This window comes from Zea mays, chromosome 4 (assembly GCF_902167145.1).
Source record: "Zea mays cultivar B73 chromosome 4, Zm-B73-REFERENCE-NAM-5.0, whole genome shotgun sequence".
NCBI lineage: Eukaryota > Viridiplantae > Streptophyta > Magnoliopsida > Poales > Poaceae > Zea > Zea mays.
In genome coordinates, this window is record NC_050099.1 from 7,888,198 (window position 1) to 7,900,743 (window position 12,546).

The window sequence follows — 12,546 nt, forward strand, 5'->3', positions numbered from 1 at the left end:
TCCCAAGACTCCTAATCTCACCTGGTAACCCCCATCAGCACAAAGCTGCGAAGGCCTGATGGGTACGATTAAGTCAAGGCTCGGTCCACTCAAGGGACACGACCTCGCCTCGCCCGAGCCCAGCCTCGGGCAAGGGCAGCCGACCCCGGAGGATTCACGTCTCGCCCGAGGGCCCCCTCAAGCAACGGACACACCTTCGGCTCGCCCGAGGCCCAGTCTTCGCCAAGAAGCAACCTTGGCCAGATCGCCACGCCGACCGACCGTATCGTAGGAGCATTTAATGCAAGGATGGCCTGACACCTTATCCTGACGCGCGCTCTTCAGTCGACAGAGCCGAAGTGACCGCAGTCACTTTGTCGCTCCACTGACCGACCTGACAAGAAGACAGCGCCGCCTGCGTCGCTCCGACTGCTGTGCCACTCAACAGAGTGAGGCTGACAGCAGCCAAGTCCGGCCTCAGGTGCCATAGGAAACTCCGCCTCGCCCGACCCCAGGGCTCGGACTCGGGCTCGGACCCGGAAGACGACGAACTCCGCCTCGCCCGACCCCAGGGCTCGGACTCGGGCTCGGCCCCGGAAGACAACGAACTCCGCCTCGCCCGACCCCAGGGCTCGGACTCGGGCTCGGCCCCGGAAGACGACGAACTCCGCCTCGCCCGACCCCAGGGCTCGGACTCGGGCTCGGCTCCGGAAGACGACGAACTCCGCCTCGCCCGACCCTAGGGCTCGGACTCAGCCTTGGCCTCAGACGGTGGTCTCCGCCTCACCCGACCCGGGGCTCGGACTCGACCTCGACCTCGGAAGACAGACTCGACCTCGACCTCGGAGGAGCCTCCGTCTCGCCCAACCCAGGGCTCGGACCGACCACGTCACAGGGGGGCCATCATTACCCTACCCCTAGCTAGCTCAGGCTACGGGGAACAAGACCGGCGTCCCATCTGGCTCGCCCCGGTAAACAAATAATGATGGTGCCTCGCGTGCTCCATGACGACGGCGGCTATCAGCCCCTTACGGAAGCAAGGAGACGTCAGCAAGGACTTGACAGCCCCGACAGCTGTCCTTCCGCAAGGCCCCAACGCTCCTCCGACGGCCACAACATCACATGAACAGGGTGCCAAAACCTCTCCGGCTGCCACGACGGCGTGTACTTAGGGCGCTAGCTCCTCTCTGCTAGACACGTTAGCACACTGCTACACCCCCCATTGTACACCTGGACCCTCTCCTTACGCCTATAAAAGGAAGGTCCAGGGCTCCCTTACGAGAAGGTTGGCCGCGAGGGAGCACGGGACAGCGCGCGCAGGCCTCTCGCCCCCCTCCCACGCGGACACTTGTAACCCCCTACTGCAAGCGCACCCGACCTGGGCGCAGGACAACACGAAGGCCGCGGGTTTCCCCTTTACGCCTATCTCCCTCTGGTTTCCCCCCTTCGTGCTCCGTCTCGCGCCGACCCATCTGGGCTGGGGCACGCGGCGACAATTTACTCGTCGGTCTACGGACCCCCTGGGGTCGAAACGCCGACAGTTGGCACGCCAGGTAGGGGCCTGCTGCGTGTTGACGAACAGCTTCCCGTCAAGCTCCAGATGGGCAGTCTCCAGCAACCTCTCCAGCCCGGGACGGTGCTCCGTTTCGGGAGTCTCGAGTTCATGTCCCTCGACTGCAGCTACGACATGATACTCCTTCCTCCGCCATGCGACAACGACAATGGCGGCCGACAACCCGCCCGCCGGCGGCGGAATCAACGACGTCTTCCCCACGTGGCGGAAGAACAACATTCGGGTTTGTCCCGTTGCCTCCCCCGCCGATGGAGGAAGAGGCGGGGCAACCAAGGCCAAGCAGGAGGCGGCACCTCGTCGGCTGTCGAGCGAGTCGACGGCGCCGGCGCCCCAACGGGGGACGCGTCGAGCGTCGACCTCGCGTCTGAGACGAAGACGAGCGCTGTTTCCCCGCAACACGCCAACTCCAAGCGGACGAACGACGCCAGCACGCTCGCAAAGGACTTGCTGGGCGTCACCCTCGTACCCGAGACGACGGTGCAGTCTGCCCCTAACACGACTTCGTCACCGCCCGTCGACCAGGAGGTACCGACCGATTCCCATCTCGTGCCTTTTGGATTCAGCCTCGACCCACCAAGCGACTTTGTTTCGGTGGAAGCCTTCATAGAGGCATGTCCAAACCCTCCGGGGTACGGTGTGCGGTCACCCTGGGACCGGCTGACAGCCGTCTCGACATACGGGCCCTTGGGTTCCGAGGAATATGACGAGCCCGACTTTTGTTGGGATTTCTCCGAACTCGGTAACCCCAGTGCCATGCGGGACTTCATGACCGCATGTGACTACTGCCTTTCCGACTGTTCCGACGGTAGCCGCAGCTTCGGCGATGAGGACTGCGGCCCAAGTCGTGAATGTTTTCACGTCGATCTAGGGGGTCCCGGCGAAGGCAACCATCTTGGTATACCGGAAAACGGTGATCCCCCTAGGCCTGCGCCTCGCGTTGACATCCTTCGGGAGCTAGCTATGGTCCCAGTCCCTGCGGGGGGTCAGGACGCACAGCTCGCGCAAATCCGCGAGATGCAGGCCAGGCTCGACGAGGGAGCAGGAACACTTGAGCCGTTCCGGCGGAACATCGGGCAGGAATGGGCGAACCAAGCTCCGGCCGGAGAAGCGCGTCATCTACCCCAGGGCATCCAGCACCGCATCACCGACGATGTCAGGGCAAGGCCGCCACCTGCTTCCAGTGGGGTCGGCTAGAACCTGGCAGCAGCAGCGATACTTCTCCGCGCAATGCCGGAGCCATCAACCACCGAAGGGCGGCGTATCCAGGGAGAGCTCAAGAATCTCCTGGAGGATGCCGCGGTCCGACGGGCCGAAAGCTCTGCCTCCCGAAGGCAGGGGTACCCCTCGGAGCATCGCGCCGCAACTTCCTGATTCATGCGGGAAGCCTCGGTCCACACCGGGCGCACGCGCAACACAGCGCCTGCGGCCCCGGGTCGCCTCGGCAACGAGCACCACCACCGCAACCGCCGAACCCACCTCGACGAGAGGGTGCGCCGAGGCTACCACCCCAGGCGTGGGGGACGCTACGACAGCGGGGAGTATCGGAGTCCCTCGCCCGAACCACCCGGTCCACAGGCTTTCAGCCGGGCCATACGACGGGAGCCGTTCTTGACCCGGTTCCGAACCCCGACTACTATCACAAAGTACTCAGGGGAGACGAGGCCGGAACTATGGCTCGCGGACTACCGACTGGCCTGCCAACTGGGTGGAACGGACGATGACAACCTCATCATCCGCAACCTCCCCCTGTTCCTCTCCGACACCGCTTGAGCCTGGTTGGAGCACCTGCCTTCGGGGCAGATCTCCAACTGGAACAACCTGGTTCAAGCCTTCGCCGGCAACTTCCAGGGCACGTACGTGCGCCCTGGGAACTCCTGGGATCTCCAAAGCTGCTGCCAGCAGCCAGGAGAGTCTCTTCGGGACTACATCCGGCGATTCTCGAAGCAGCGCACCGAGCTGCCCAACGTCACCAACTCGGATGTCATCGGCGCGTTCCTCGCCGGCACCACCTGCCGCGACCTGGTGAGCAAGCTGGGTCACAAGACCCCCACCAGGGCGAGCGAGCTGATGGACATCGCCACCAAGTTCGCCTCTAGCCAGGAGGCGGTTGAGGCCATCTTCCGGAAGGACAAGCAGCCCCAGGGCCGCCAGCCGGAAGATGTCCCCGAGGCGTCCACTTAGCGCGGCACCAAGAAGAAGGGCAAGAAGAAGTCGCAAGCGAAACGCGACACCGCCGACGCGGACCTTGTCGCCGCCGCTGAGTACAAGAACCCTCGAAAACCTCCCGGAGGTGCCAATCTCTTCGACAAGATGCTCAAGGAGCCGTGCCCCTATCATTAGGGGCCCGTCAAGCACACCCTCGAGGAGTGCGTCATGCTTCGGCGCCACTTTCACAAGGCCGGGCCACCTGCGGAAGGTGGCAGGGCCCACAACAACGACAAGAAGGAGGATCACACGACAGAGGAGTTCCCCGAGGTCCACGACTGCTTCATGATCTATGGAGGGCCAGTGGCGAACGCCTCGGCTCGGCACCGCAAGCAAGAGCGTCGGGAGGTCTGCTCGGTAAAGGTGGCGGCGCCAGTCTACCTAGACTGGTCCAACAAGCCCATCACCTTTGACCAGGGCGACCACCCCGACCGCGTGCCGAGCCCGGGGAAATATCCGCTCGTTGTCGACCCCGTCATCGGCAACATCAGGCTCACCAAGGTCCTCATGGACGGAGGCAGCAGTCTCAACATCATCTACGCCGAGACCCTCGGGCTCCTGCGGATCGATCTGTCCTCGGTCCGGGCAGGCGCAGCGCCTTTTCGTGGGATCATCCCCAAAAAATGCGTCCAGCCCCTCGGACAACTCGATCTGCCCGTCTGCTTCGGGGCTCCCTCCAACTTCAGAAGGGAAACCCTCACGTTCGAGGTGGTCGGGTTCTGAGGAACCTACCACACAGTGCTGGGGAGGCCATGCTACGCCAAGTTCATGGCCGTCCCCAACTACACCTACCTCAAGCTCAAGATGACAGGCCCCAACAGGGTCATCACCGTCGGCCCCACGTACCGACACGCGTACGAATGCGACGTGGAGTGCGTGGAGTACGCCGAGGCCCTCATCGCCGACTTGGAGAGCCTCTCCAAGGAGGCGCCAGACGTGAAGCGCCATGCCGGCAACTTTGAGCCAGCGGAGACGGTTAAGTCCGTCCCTCTCGACCCCAGCAATGACGCCTCCAAGTAGATACGGATCGGCTTCGAGCTCGACCCCAAATAGGAAGCAGAGCTCGACCCCAGCGAACGTCGAAGTCTTTGCGTGGAGTCCCTCGGACATGCCTGGCATACCGAGGGAAGTCGCCGAGCACTTGCTGGACATCCGAGCTGGAGCCCGACCCGTGAAGCAGCCTCTGCGCCGATTCGACGAAGAAAAGCGTAGAGCCATAGGCGAGGAGATCCACAAGCTGATGGCCGCAGGGTTCATCAAAGAGGTATTCCATCCCGAATGGCTTGCCAACCCCGTGCTTGTGAGAAAGAAAGGAGGGAAATGGCGGATGTGTGTAGACTACACTGGTCTAAACAAAGCATGTCCGAAGGTTCCCTACCCTCTGCCTCGCATCGATCAAATCGTGGATTCCACTGCTGGGTGCGAAACCCTGTCTTTCCTCGATGCCTACTCAGGGTATCACCAAATCAGGATGAAAGAGTCCGACCAGCTCGCGACTTCTTTCATCACACCTTTTGGCATGTACTGCTACGTTACTATGCCATTTGGTTTGAGGAATGCGGGTGCGACATACCAAAGGTGCATGAACCACGTGTTCGGCGAACACATTGGTCGAACGGTCGAGGCTTACATCGATGACATCGTAGTCAAGACGAGGAAAGCCTCCGACCTCCTTTCCGACCTTGAAACGACATTCCGGTGTCTCAAGGCGAAAGGTGTAAAACTCAATCCCGAGAAGTGCGTCTTCGGAGTCCCTCGAGGCATGCTCTTGGGGTTCATCGTCTCCGAGCGGGGCATCGAGGCCAACCCGGAGAAAATCGCGGCCATCACCAACATGGGGCCCATCAAGGACTTGAAAGGCGTACAGAGGGTCATGGGATGCCTTGCGGCTCTGAGCCGCTTCATCTCGCGCCTCGGTGAAAGAGGCCTACCTCTGTACCGCCTCTTAAGGAAGGCCGAGTGCTTCGCTTGGACCCTGAGGCCGAGGAAGCCCTCGGGAACCTGAAGGCGCTCCTCACGAACGTGCCCATCTTGGTGCCCCCCGCTACCGGAGAAGCCCTCTTGATCTACGTCGCCGCTACCACTCAGGTGGTCAGCGCCGCGATCGTGGTTGAGAGACGAGAAGAGGGGCATGCACTGCTCGTCCAGAGGCCGGTCTACTTCATCAGTGAGGTACTGTCCGAGACCAAGATCCGCTACCCACAAATTCAGAAGCTGATGTACGCTGTGATCTTGATGCGGCGGAAGTTGCGACACTACTTCGAGTCTCATCCGGTGACTGTGGTGTCATCCTTCCCCTTGGGGGAGATCATCCAGTGCCGAGAGGCCTCGGGTAGGATTGCAAAGTGGGCGGTGGAAATCATGGGCGAGACAATCTCGTTCGCCCCGCGGAAGGCCATCAAGTCCCAAGTCTTGGCGGACTTTGTGGCTGAATGGGTCGACACCCAGCTCCCGTCAGTTCCGATCCAACCGGAACTCTGGACCATGTTTTTCGACGGATCGCTAATGAAAACAGGAGCAGGCGCGGGCCTGCTCTTCATCTCGCCCCTCGGGAAGCACCTCCGCTACGTGTTGCGCCTCCATTTCCTGGCGTCCAACAACGTGGCCGAGTACGAGGCTCTGGTTAACGGGTTGCGCATCGCCATCGAGCTAGGGGTCCGATGCATCGACGCTCGCGGTGACTCGCAGCTCGTCATCGACCAAGTCATGAAGAAGTCCCACTACCGCGACCCGAAGATGGAAGCATACTACGACGAGGTTCGGCGCCTGGAAGACAAGTTCAACGGGCTCGAGCTCAACCACGTCGCCCGACGATACAACGAGACTGCGGACGAGCTGGCTAAGATAGCCTCGGGGCGAACAATGGTTCCCCCGGACGTCTTCTCCCGAGACCTACATCAACCCTCAGTCAAGACTGACGACACGCCCAAGCCCGAGAAGGCCTCGGCCCAGCCCGAGGCACCCTCGGCCCAGCCTGAGGCACCCTCGGCCCCCGAGGGTGAGGCACTACGCGTCGAGGAAGAGCGGAGCGGGGTCACGCCTAATCGAAACTGGCAGACCCCGTACCTGCAATATCTCCACCGAGGAGAGCTGCCCCTCGACCGAGTCGAAGCTCGGCGACTGGCGCGGCACGCTAAGTCGTTCGTCTTGCTGGGGGATGAGAAGGAGCTCTACCACCGCAGCCCCTCAGGCATCCTCCAGCGATGCATATCCATTGCCGAAGGCCAGGAGCTCTTACAAGAAATGCACTCGGGGGCTTGCGGTCACCACGCAGTGCCCCGAGCCCTTGTTGGAAACGCCTTCCGACAAGGTTTCTACTGGCCGACCGCGGTGGCCGACGCCACTAGAATTGTCCGCACCTGCCAAGGGTGTCAATTCTACGCAAGGCAGACCCATCTGCCCGCTCAGGCTCTGCAGACAATACCCATCACCTGGTCGTTTGCTATGTGGGGTCTGGACCTCGTCGGTCCCTTGCAGAAAGCACCCGGGGGCTACACGCACCTACTGGTCGCCATCGACAAATTCTCCAAGTGGATCGAGGTCCGACCCCTAAACAGCATCAGGTCCGAACAGGCGGTGGCGTTCTTCACCAACATCATCCATCGCTTTGGGGTCCCGAACTCCATCATCACCGACAACGGCACCCAGTTCACCGGCAGAAAGTTCCTGGACTTCTGCGAGGATCACCACATCCGGGTGGACTGGGCCGCCGTGGCTCACCCCATGACGAATGGGCAAGTAGAGCGTGCCAACGACATGATTCTGCAAGGACTCAAGCCACGGATCTACAACGACCTCAACAAGTTCGGCAAGCGATGGATGAAGGAGCTCCCCTCGGTGGTCTGGAGCCTGAGGACAATGCCGAGCCGAGCCACGGGCTTCACACCGTTCTTTCTAGTCTATGGGGTCGAGGCCATCTTGCCCATAGACTTAGAATACGGTTCCCCGAGGGCGAGGGCCTACGACGACCAAAGCAATCGAGCTAACCGAGAAGACTCACTGGACCAGCTGGAAGAGGCTTGGGACATAGCCTTACTACACTCGGCGCGGTATCAGTAGTCCCTGCGACGCTACCACGCCCGAGGGGTTTGGTCCCGAGACCTCCAGGTGGGCGACTTGGTGCTTCGGCTGTGACAAGACGCCCGAGGGCGGCACAAGCTCACACCTCCCTGGGAAGGACCGTTCGTCATCGCCAAGGTTCTGAAGCCCAGGACGTACAAGCTGGCCAACAGTCAAGGCGAGGTCTACAGCAACGCTTGGAACATCCGACAGTTACGTCGCTTCTACCCTTAAGATGCTTTCAAGTCGTTCGTACACCTTGTTCACATACAAAGTCTAACCATCAAGGAAGGGTCAGCCTTGCCTCGGCAAAGCCCGACCCTCCCTCGGGGGCTAGAAGGGGGGAACCCCCTCTGCGTCAAAATTTTCCTCGGAAAAGTCTTTTCTGCCAGAACGTCTTTCGTGCTTTCGGACTACTTCAAAAGTGGGATCCTGAAAACGACGGAGTACACGTAAGCAGCCAAGGCTGACCGAGCCGAGGGACTCCTATGCCTCTGGGATACGGATACCTCACTCATCACCTTCTACGATAAGTAACTCACGCTCGGATAAGTGATTCCACTGACCGAACAAGTCTTAATGCTCGGAAACCCTTCTGCCGAAACGATTTTTCGGGCCTTCTCGACTACATCGTTAGCAGAATCCTATGGACGAGTAAGAGTACACGTAAGCGGCAAGGCTGACCGAGCCGAGGGACTCCTACGCCTCCGGGATACGGATACCTCACTCATCACCTTCCGTGAAAAGTAACTCTCGCTCGGACAAACAATTCTGTTACCGACAAATAAGTCCAGATACTCGAAACAAGGGGAAAAAGAAATGCAGCTTTACAACACGACGACAGTATGTTCGGGCCTCGGCGGCCGCAGAAAACATACGCACACTACAAGATGAACCGACGCTGCAGGCTCGGACCTTGACGGAGGGGGAGCAGCAGCACCCTCGGCGTCAACTACACCTTCGGCGAAGTCCGATCGAGCCTCGGACGGCAACATGGTCGGAGGATCTCTGCTCCGAAGGACGACATCAGCTCCACGCCCGGGCTATCGCCGCCAGGGTCTCCTTCAGGAATCCGGCTCGAGCAGACAGCTCGGCCGGCCGCCCCGAAGCCTCAGCCAGCTGCCCTCCGAGGACACCAGCCCGGCTCATTGTTTCGGCAACTCGACTCCGGCGCTGGTCCCGCCAGTGGACGGCCCGGCCAGGCTCCAGCCGACGAAGTCTTCTTTCCGAGCCAACTTTGCCTCTGTCCACACTGACACCGCTGCCTCCGGCTCCAGCTCATCGAAGAGCGGCCGAGGGGTCCCTTAACTAAGCAAGAGAAGCCTCGGGCGGCAAGGCCGACCGAGCCAGGGACTTCTATGCCTCCGGGATACAGATACCTCACTCGTCACCTTCGCACGAGGCAACTCACACTTGGTTAAGCGGTTCAGTTAGCTGACAGGCGAGTCCTAGTGCTTGACAGGAGGAAAAAACACGGCTCCGTGCCGAAAATACATACATGTTTAGGCCCCGACAGCCACAATGAACAGACACCGACGCTCAAGGTGCCATTACAAACGGAACTCCGGTTCCGTCCCCGCGGGTATGAACAACCTCCACACCGGAGAGCCTGCGGGGTGACAAGCTCCGGGTGACTCGCCAGCGACCTCTGCAGCAGCAGCCATGGTCCCAGGACGAACACAGCCACCGGAAGGCTCTTGTTCGTGTCCCCACTCAAGGGACGCGAACCAGACATTAAAGCCAAAGAGCCGGAAGTCGGTCCGTAGGCGGCGCCGACGGCCTCGAAGGCGGAGAAGCTTTCTCCAGCTGCCACCACGTCAGCACCAACGGCGGTGTCCGCCTGTCCACCAACGCCGCACCAGCAAGCGCGGGCCGCTCCAAAGCGCTCCGGCAGGTCCTCGCTCCCGTCCTCGCCACGAAAGCGAGGACAGAGGACGGAATGTTGCATCCTAGCTGGGCAGCAATAGTTCGCCTTCCCCGGCATGGCTGGAGAACGCCTCCTCCGCAGAACTGGAGGATGGTTTCCACCACCAGAAGCTGGAAGAAGAGGAGGCCAGCCGACCCATGCGGGAGGTAGAGCCCCGGCTCACCTCGCTCTCCCCACCCTAGCACTGATGATGAACATCCTTGAAGCTGAGGGAGGGGCAGAGACCGCAGCCCGGCTTGCTTCTCCCCACCCAGGAGCTGGTGGTCACCGTCTTGGGTGACCACCGGCGAGGGGATGCAGCTGGGCTGCCTGATGAAAATCTTTGAAGCCGAACGATGGCTAAAAGGTACCAACTTTCGCGAAGTTGCGTTCCTCCAACGACAGCAAGACAAAAGCGACGCGAGTGCCCCCCATCCGGGGGCTCGAAAGGTGGAAAGACGCGATGCATGAGGGGAGCGCGAAGACATGGTTGCCTTTCAAGGGGATCACCCTCCTTTTAAAGGCAACTCTCCCCACTTGCATCCTCGGCCGTCACGGACTGAGTCTTCTCCAACACGCTCCAAGGTCCTCCCCCTACGACACGGGGGCTAGGTCCCACGCATCGTGCAAGCTGGCCCAGGACAAAAGGAGCCAAAACCGCCGCGCGCGGCGCGCGCAACTGTCCAGCGGTTACGAGCATCCCTCCACTTTCGCCCAGACCAGCGGGCGAAAGGGCGGACCGCCATGCAGGCGGCATGCAACCGCACCAAGGGGGCGCACCCTTTCGACTTCGACGCGTCCAGCATGGAGGCCCAGGCCCACACGTCATGTAACCGGTGCGCCAGTTAATGCGTACAAGAAACTGCACCGCCACTCGTGCCACTACCGTGCCTCCTTGACTGCGGAACCAGTACCGCGACTCGAGGCAACCCTGCACATGACCCAACGATGCCAACCAGGCACATCGGTCACGGGTCAGTCAGCCACGGGAGAAGGCGCGACGGTCGATACGGCCAAAAATGGGCCGGCAGTAATGACAGTGGCAGGCGGGCGGAAGCAGCCGTCACGTCGTCAGCAAGCTCACGCCCCCTCCTGGGACAGCGAGGGGACCCTCTCCCACGGCGTGAAGACGGCGCGTCCGTGTTCCGTTCCTCGAACGGCTCGCGCACGCACAACGGCCGCCCCGTGAACCACTCGTCCCGTCGCATTAACTCCGCGGCAGGACAGGCGGCACCTTTGGCAGGCGAAGCAGGCGACGCTTCACCTCCGCCATAATGACCACGTCAAAAAAGGTGTGCCACATCGTTCGATTTTGTATCCTTTTCCTCTTCCTCTTTCTCTCTCTTACAACAGGGACCGGGAAAGGGGACACCCCGAAAGGGATCCTTCTTCGCGAAGGAAGCGGGCCCCGAGCCCCCCTACTGATCAGAGGTTCGAAGGCTGGACCCTCCGAAGGGTTCAACAGCCGCCTCAGAGCACTCGGGCTCCGCGCCCACTACTGGTCAGAGGTTCGAAGGCCAGCCCCTCAAAAGGGTTCAATGGTCGCCTCAGGCCACTCGGGCTCCGCGCCCACTACTGATCAGGGGTTCGTAGGCTGGCCCCCGAAGGGTTTGACAGCCGCCTCAGACGCAGAGCGAGGGATGACCCTGGGTACGTTTGATACATAACCAAGGCTCGGGCTGCGCTCCCGAGGTACCCTAGGACATTTCCGAGACCAACGGGAACGATCTTGTAACAGAATCCCACCAGAGGGAGGCATCGAGCCCTCGGACCCCGTCAAAAGGGGACCGGGTCTGGCAGATCACCCGCAGGTACTTTTGGAGCGCGCCTCTGGGCCACTAGCCGACCCCTAACGAATGGGGCACGGGCGACCACACGGATTACCCGTTAGCAACTCACCGGAGACACCATGTTCGGCGCCCTCCGAGGGCAACATGGCGCTTTCCCCCCTCCTCCTTGCGGAAAGGCGACGCAGGGGCATATGTAAAAAGCCGAGTCTGTCCCTGACCATCCTATCGCTCTGTGCGGAGGCTCGGGGGCTGCTCTCGCAAACCCGGCTCCGGCCAAACCATTGACAGCGTCAACATACCAGCCCGAGAACTTGGGACTCGACTGTGCACCCGGGCTACGGCCAGTTCGCATGAGGGAACAACCAGACAGGCCGAAGCATCACGAAACGCACTAAGACCTCGAAGGAGTCAAACCACTCCTTTGAGGCCTCGGGGGCTACACCCGGCGGGTGCGCTCGCGCGCACCCACCGGAACAAAACGCAACCGAGAAAGGCCGGTCCCCTTACAAAAAAGTGCGACAAAAGCCTCCAAGCGAGTATCAACACTCCCTTCGAGGCTCGGGGGCTACTGTCGGGGACCATAATTAGGGGTACCCCCAAGACTCCTAATCTCAGCTGGTAACCCCCATCAGCACAAAGCTGCGAAGGCCTGATGGGTACGATTAAGTCAAGGCTCGGTCCACTCAAGGGACACGACCTCGCCTCGCCCGAGCCCAGCCTCGGGCAAGGGCAGCCGACCCCGGAGGATTCACGTCTCGCCTGAGGGCCCCCTCAAGCAACGGACACACCTTCGACTCGCCTGAGGCCCAGTCTTCGCCAAGAAGCAACCTTGGCCAGATCGCCACGCCGACCGACCGTATCGCAGGAGCATTTAATGCAAGGATGGCCTGACACCTTATCCTGACGCGCGCTCTTCAGTCGACAGAGCCGAAGTGACCGCAGTCACTTCGTCGCTCCACTGACCGACCTGACAAGAAGACAGCGCCGCCTGCGTCGCTCCGACTGCTGTGCCACTCGACAGAGTGAGGCTGACA